Raw genomic sequence first — 7,477 nt, 5'->3', positions numbered from 1 at the left:
CGTTTTTGCTCACCCTGGCAAGCCTTGCTGGTGTTGTTGTCGTTGTTGGACATTTCTTCCATAGTCTTTTTATATAATTGTGAAGACGTAATTATGGAGGGAAGAGCAGGCTCAATCTCTTGAAGGAGATTATCGTCACAATATATATATATATATATAAATATATATAAGAGAAAGAGGGGTGTTTTGAGTGGGAGAGAATATATAATTATTTATTTTATATATTTTTTTTTCCTAGGAGTGGGGGATAATGTCACTCCCAGGTGATATTTGCAACATTTGTGGTTGGAGCTCATCACCACAATTCGTGCATACAACTTATTGCTGCCTCCGCTGTGGGGAAGCTGTGTGTGTTCAATCTAGTGGAGTTCACAGGAGAACCTGTGGTGGAGGTAAGCCCTTATTTATTTATTTATTCGTATTTATTTCAAATGAGAAATATTGAGATGGTTTCCCCTATCTTCATGGGGGTGTGGGGGCTGTGTGAGTGAGAGTGTGTATATTTATGAGTTATTTCCTTGTTAGGAGGTAAACATCACCGGTCTACCGGAGAGAGTGGTTTTGTATGCCTCATATGTGGTAGCGTCACCTCGAAGCCTCACCCCACTTTCACCTGCAGCAGTTGTGGGGTCACTTTGTGTGAGCACTTGACCTCTGAACATCTACAATCATGTCCCCAAGGTGAGTGAATAAACCCTCTCTCCAGTTTTATTATCTTAAGAAGCTTTCTTGAGGCGTTATGTCATGGGGTTTAGTAGAGTGTGATGGGTGTTGCCTTTTATTATTAATATTATTATTATTATTGTTATTATTATTATTATTATTATTATTATTATTATAATTATTATAATTATTATAATTATTTTTCAGGGGTGCTTCAGAGGCAGGTAAAGACATCTCAGGGGCAGGTAGGAGAGGAACTTCACCCCAAAGCCCAACGTAACAATAGCCCCTTAGGCGGTGGCGGGGGTATACAGCCCTTTGAAAATGGGGGGGAGGAAGAGATGAGTGATGATGGTGATGGTGGTGATGATGATGGTGGTGGTGGTGACATCCCTCAGGCAGGTCCTAGTGGTCTTAGACCCCATGACAACAATCGAGATAGAGATGGAAATTCCTCAGAAGGGGAGGATGTTATAGACATCCCTCACTTAATTAATAGGGTGGGGGCCCTGGGCGATCTCTTTACTAGAATGGAATATTCCATCCCCCCAGCCTTTGCCACAGATCCTGTAGGTCTTCTAAGCAACTTTAGAGAACTATTCTCTAACGAAATAGAGAATTACATGAATTCTCTGGGGGGTCATGGCAATTTTACTTCATCATTCAAAATCCTCCTTGAAGTGAAGGTTACACTTTTAAAGCAACGTCTCACAGAAGATGATGACTATAGGGAACACTTCATAACGACACCTGCTAGGCTGGTAACTCTTGAGGAGGTGGGTGATCTTATTGATAGTTGGGTGGGTTATATGATTACACGTCTGGAGGATCTCCTTTCAGAAACAGAGGGAGTGGTTTTATATTATTTAATGTTGATTTCCTCAAAATCGTTATCTGTAATGGTAGTGTAAGGTCAGTTTTGGGGGATTATGTCCCTTATCCCCCCTTTTTAAGGGGCCGACACGAGGTCTTCAACCCAAACCCAAATGGTAACAATGGAACATGCATTATTCAATGCATTGCCGCTTTTCGGGCGTCACAACAAGGATGGAAATGGAAACGTATAGGAAGACTTGTAGAGTCTCACTCTAGGGTTAGGAAAATGGTCAAATACGAGCAATTATCTTTCCCTCTCTCATGGGAGGATATCTCTAAATTGGAAAATAGGAATAAACTCTCCATTTGTTTGTATTCAATTCACAAACATACAGACGGTGCCTATCACGTCTCTCTTTGTCGTCGTGGTAGCAGACAGTACTCAGACATAGTTCCATTATTATTATTGGGGGAGTCTCATGTAAGTCTTATTAAAGACTTAAATAAATTTTTACGGAACTTTACCCGCAGCCACAGGCGAAAGACAGTCTTCTGTAGAAGCTGTCTTTCTGAATATCAAAATTCTAGTGAGCTGTCTCACCATTCTGTTTCCTGCGACATCACGCAGAAAATGATTTATCCCCAGGAGGGGGACACCCTTCATTTTAAAAATACAGGGAAAGGTTACCCCCCTTCCCATGTAGCTTATTTCGATTTCGAGAGTGTCCTAAGCACTGAGGATTGTCTAGGTTCTGTTACAGCCATACATAGGCCTATAGCATACAGCTATATAATTGTTGATAGGAACCACTCCGTCATTGATAAATTTACTTATTTTGGGGGGGACAGCGTCACTCATTTCATGGAGCGAGTTGCCACCAAATGGGAAATAATCAGATCCACCCTACCCAAATATGAAATAGACATGTCTCTTGAGGATATGGTTCATTTTAGGAGACAGACTCACTGTCAGTTTTGTGAGGCGGTATTTACACCCACCAATTTCAAGGTTCAACATCATGATCACCTTAGGAAAAAACTCAATTATATTGGAGCTCTATGTAATTACTGCAACCTCCGCCACAAGAATGCTCTAGAGAGTTTAGTCCTAATTGCCCACAATATGTCTTATGACATGGGCTTAATTTTGAGGGAGTTTGCCATAAGTTCAAATATTAAGAGCAATATCCTCATGAGGCAGGGGACTAAATATCTTAAGGTAGAAATAGGCAACCTTAAATTTCTTGATTCACTGGCTTTTATTACGGGCAGTCTTTCGTCCCTAGCAAAAACCCACATTGATTCAGGTAGCCCCTTAACATTCACTCACTCAATGATAGAAGGTTTACCCGAAGAGAGTCACCACCTACTCTTAAAGGGTAAGCAGTTTTTCCCTTATGAATATGCCACAAAAATCAGCTGCTTTAATGATGCAACACTCCCTCCTATTGAAATGTTTTACAGCTCCCTAAACAAATCATCCATCACTTTGGAAGAATATAGACATTCTAAATTAGTATGGGAGGCTACGGGATGTGAGTCATTAAAGGATTATCTCCTTGTTTATTTAAGGTGTGATGTCGGTTTACTGGCTGACATTTTTACTCACCATAGGGTAATTCTAAATGATATATTTTCCTTAGAGATGACTCACTACTGTAGCCTTCCAGGCTACTCCTATGATTGCTTCTTGAAAAGTAGCAAAATATCGTTGGAGTTAAGTGCAGATGTGACGTTGCACAATCTCATATCACAAAACATACGAGGGGGTTTTACAACTGCAGTTAGGAGTTATGCCAGAGCTAACAATCGCTATGTCAACCCATCTTTTAACCCCCAGAAGGATAGGTCTTCTTTCTTACTATACCTAGACTTCAACTCCCTTTACGGGAGTTGTATGACTAAGAAATTACCCTATGGTGGTCTAAGAAGGTTGTCATCTGATGAGATGAACTCCTTCATTAGCGAAGGGAAGATAATGACAGAACAGCCATTCTCTTCTAACAAAGGGTACTGGCTATTAATTGACACCAAACATGTGAGACCTGAAATAGCTAGACTAACAGACGATCTACCCCTTTGTTTACACCATAGGGGAATAAGTATGGAGGATATCTCACCATTTAGTAGGGGACTTCTGGAAACAAACAACATCACACACCTCCCCAAAAAAAACAACAAGTTGGTAATGGATCATCTCCCAAAGAAACATTATTTCATATCTCTACACCTCTTACAGTTATTTATTGAGATAGGTCTTGAAGTAGGGGCTATTCATGCCATTTATGAGTTCCACCAGTCTGATTTTATGGCAGAATTTGTTAACACCAACGTTAACAATAGAAATGCTTCCACCAGTAACGATAGGAAAACACTCTTCAAATTACTGACGAACAGTGTTTTTGGTAAAACACTACTGAACCCAGCCCGTTATGCTATTGACACCAAACTAGTGACTTCAGCTAGGGTCTTTTTACGAGAGGTGAAGAATCCTCGCTTTAAACGTATGGTGCATTTAGGTGACAATAAATTATTGTCTGTCAGTTCCAGACCATTCATTAAAATTACTCATCCTAATTACATTGGGTTCCAGATTCTTGAGCTAGCAAAATACAGTTTGTACCATTTTTGGTACAGGGTACTTAAGAACCACTATTCAGATAGGGCAGCACTGATATACAGCGATACAGACAGTTTCATCTTCAGTTTAATGACTGAAGATGTCTTTAACGAGATGGGGAAAGAACCCCTTAGTTCATGGATCGATACCAGTAACTTCCCTGAAACTCACCCCTTGTATGATCCTTCCAAAAAGGGTGTTTTAGGTCTTTTAAAGTCAGAGGTTTCAGATAGACACATCCTTGAAGTTGTAGCTCTCAAGCCCAAAATGTATAGTTTGCTGTTGCACAACAATTCAAATTCCATTACCGCTAAGGGTATCCCCCGCGCTGTGCAAAGATCTTTAACTCATAGCCATTTTAAAGAAACCCTTCACAACAATTCAGTAGTAAATACTTTTCAATACTACCAAATTAGGAATTTAGGAGGGCAAATGGTCACCACCCATAATACTAAGAGGGGTTTAAGTGCATTTGATGATAAACGCTATTACCTAAATAAATACAAAAGCCTAGGCTATGGCCATCCAGACATACCACCTGACCCCCACCCATCCACCTCAACCCAAGGGGTGACCGCTGGAAGTGAAAGTGATGACGTCATCGAGCCACACGGTGAGGAAGGGCGACACCCTTCCAGTGAGAGTGAACGCTATGACGACAGTAGCCCCCTAGGAGAGGAAGTAGAACCACAACACCTCTTTCTCCCTCTGGATGATGACTCATCGTCATCATCACCCCAGGAGGGGGAGGAAGACCCCACAACAGACCTGTGGGCACGGAGGAGGGGTCTAGTTAGACAATATTATGGGGGGGAATTAGAGTACGACTACGTTTAAGCCACTATGTACTTTTGTTAATATATTGTATAAAACAAGTGTTATTTCTTTTCACCCACTTTTATTTTGAGTATATATATATCCTATATAGGTCCGGACATATATGCACATAGTCCTGGAGGGACCATTCAGACTTGTTAGAATATATATATATATCCTTAATTAGTCCTATATTTATATAATGAGTGTAGTGTTTAAACGGAGATACACAGTGTAAGTGAAATGTGGTGGGGGCACACCGTAGACTACAATTTGAGGTGGGTCTATCTGTCACCCCGCTTCTGATTCCTTTTGTCCGATAAGTGGGCCTATCTGGCTCCCCGCCTCTAATTCCATTGTCTGATAAGTACCCCCCATTGTTTGTTAAGTGCGCCTATCTGGCTCAGAATATACTACTCCCAGGGAAATCCAGACGGACTGTGGGAGCGCATTCCAATCCAAGTGGCTTAGACTGACCGTGTCGAATTGGGGAGTAACTCAGATTCGGTCGTCGCCCTACCGACCGCAGTCGCAAGGGGCGATCGAAAGGTTTCACTCCACACTGAAAACCATTCTGAGAGTGTTCTGTGCGGAACAATGAGCCGAGTGGGATGAGGCAGTGTACCCTGCATTATTTGCTATACGGAACGCTGTAGTGGAGTCACTGGGTTTCTCACCGTTCCAACTGGTATATGGACATGAGGTACGGAGTCCTCTATCCATGCTGAGAGAGCAATGGGCGCCAGGAGTAGCTGTGGGAACGGTCAGCGAGAAATTTAAGGAGCGTCTCGCGTTGGCGAAAGAACTAGCAGGAAAGCATTTGAAGGAGGCGCAGCAAAAGATGTCAGAGTTGTACAAGAAAACTACGCCAAGAGAGTTCCAGGTTGGGTCCCAGGTTATGGTGTTACTGCCAGGGAAGAGCCGTGTGACCGAGTCACGATTTGAGGGACTTTAAGGTGCTAAGACGATTGGGTCCAGTGAGCTATGAAGTCAGCAAGCCGGACAGACCCCGCAGGACACAGGTGTGTCATATCGACCATCTGAAGCCTTTCTTCCCTGAAGAAGGAGGAGCTGCCGTGCAGGACGGAGCAATGCCACGAGAACTACAGCAGAAAGTGGTCTTGTGCGTGCAGGTGAATCAAGAGATTCCAGCAGAAGAAGGAAAATGGTCCAGGGCGGATGGCACCCATCTCTCCAATGCGGAGAGTTTGGAGAATATCGGAGTCAAGCTTCAACACCTGGAAGGAAGACAGAGAGCGGATCTGACGACAGGATGTCTGTAGGTATTCTCTCTGTTGAGAGAGAATACCTCTCTTTTTACCGACGTGCCTCGACGCCACAAGAGTGTGACGCACGAGGTGGAGGTGAGGGACGCCAGGCCCATTAAACAGAGTGCTTATAGGGTCAGCCCTGAGAAGCGAGAATTGATGAGGAGGGAGGTAGAGTATCTTCTCGAGAATAACCTTGCCGAGCCTAGCAACAGCGAGTGGAGTTCCCCGTGTTTGCTGGTTAAGAAAAGCGACGGTACATACCGCTTTTGCACGGACTACAGGAAGGTGAACTTCATCACTGTGGCAGATTCCCACCCCATGCCCAGGGTGAGTGATTGCATCGATCAGGTAGGTGGTGCTAGATATGTGTCCAAGGTCGACCTGCTCAAGGGGTATTACCAAATCTCGTTAACTCCTGAGGCTAGAAAGAAATCAGCTTTTGTGATGCCGGATGGACTGTATCTGTATAAAGTGTTGCCCTTCGGGATGAAGAACAGCGGAAATTGTTTTCAACGTATAATGAACGAGTTGCTGAGGGGAACCGAAGGCTGCACTGTATACATTGATGATATAGTAGCGTACTCCGACGATTGGGAGGCACACCTAGAGCGACTCAGGGAGCTGTTCAGGAGGCTGGAAGATGCTAACCTGACCGTGAACCTAGCCATGAGTGAGTTTGGGAATGCCCATCTAGAATACCTGGGCTTCGTCATCGGTCAAGGAGAGGTGACCCCTCTGGACCACAAGGTATCAGCTATTAGAGAGTACCCAATACCCAGGACACGGAAGGAATTGCTGAGGTATCTTGGGATGATTGGATACTATCGTGGTTTTTGTAAGAACTTTTCCGCGATAGAGCATCCTCTGACAGAATTACTCTCTAAGAATACATGATGGAAGTGGGGAGAGGCCTGCCAGGAGTCTTTCGAGAAGACGAAGAACCTGTTGACATAGGCCCTAGTGTTGATATCCCCAGATTTTACAGCCAGGTTCATTCTGTACATAGATGCCAGTGATGTAGGGATAGGAGCCATGTTGGCCCAGGAAAGAAGCGAGGTACATAGGCCTGTTGCATTTTACTCCAAGAAATTTGTGAAGTACCAGCATGCCTATAATACCGTCGAAAAGGAGGCTTTGGCTTTAGTCATGGCCCTAAAGCACTTCGACGTGTACGTGGGAGGAGGGGCGAGACCTGTTCTCGTTTTTACAGATCACAACCCTCTGAATTTCTTGTACAAGATGAGAAATTCCAACCAGAGGCTGACAAGGTGGGCATTACTACTACAAGAAT

General features: G+C 43.5%; 1 long non-coding RNA gene across 1 annotated transcript; it reads left to right on the top strand.

Annotated features, from left to right (window-relative positions):
- Window positions 1–547: 547 nt before the first annotated feature.
- LOC138365431 (uncharacterized) lies at window positions 548–4,881 on the top strand. The gene is made up of 3 exons (XR_011228810.1): window positions 548–681; window positions 871–887; window positions 4,668–4,881. It is a non-coding gene; the product is annotated as an uncharacterized lncRNA (long non-coding RNA).
- Window positions 4,882–7,477: the final 2,596 nt, after the last annotated feature.

This window comes from Procambarus clarkii, chromosome 16 (genome assembly GCF_040958095.1).
Source record: "Procambarus clarkii isolate CNS0578487 chromosome 16, FALCON_Pclarkii_2.0, whole genome shotgun sequence".
Classification (NCBI taxonomy): domain Eukaryota; kingdom Metazoa; phylum Arthropoda; class Malacostraca; order Decapoda; family Cambaridae; genus Procambarus; species Procambarus clarkii.
The sequence above is the reverse complement of the archived record's forward strand: the minus strand, read 5'-3'. Positions and strand labels throughout refer to the sequence as shown.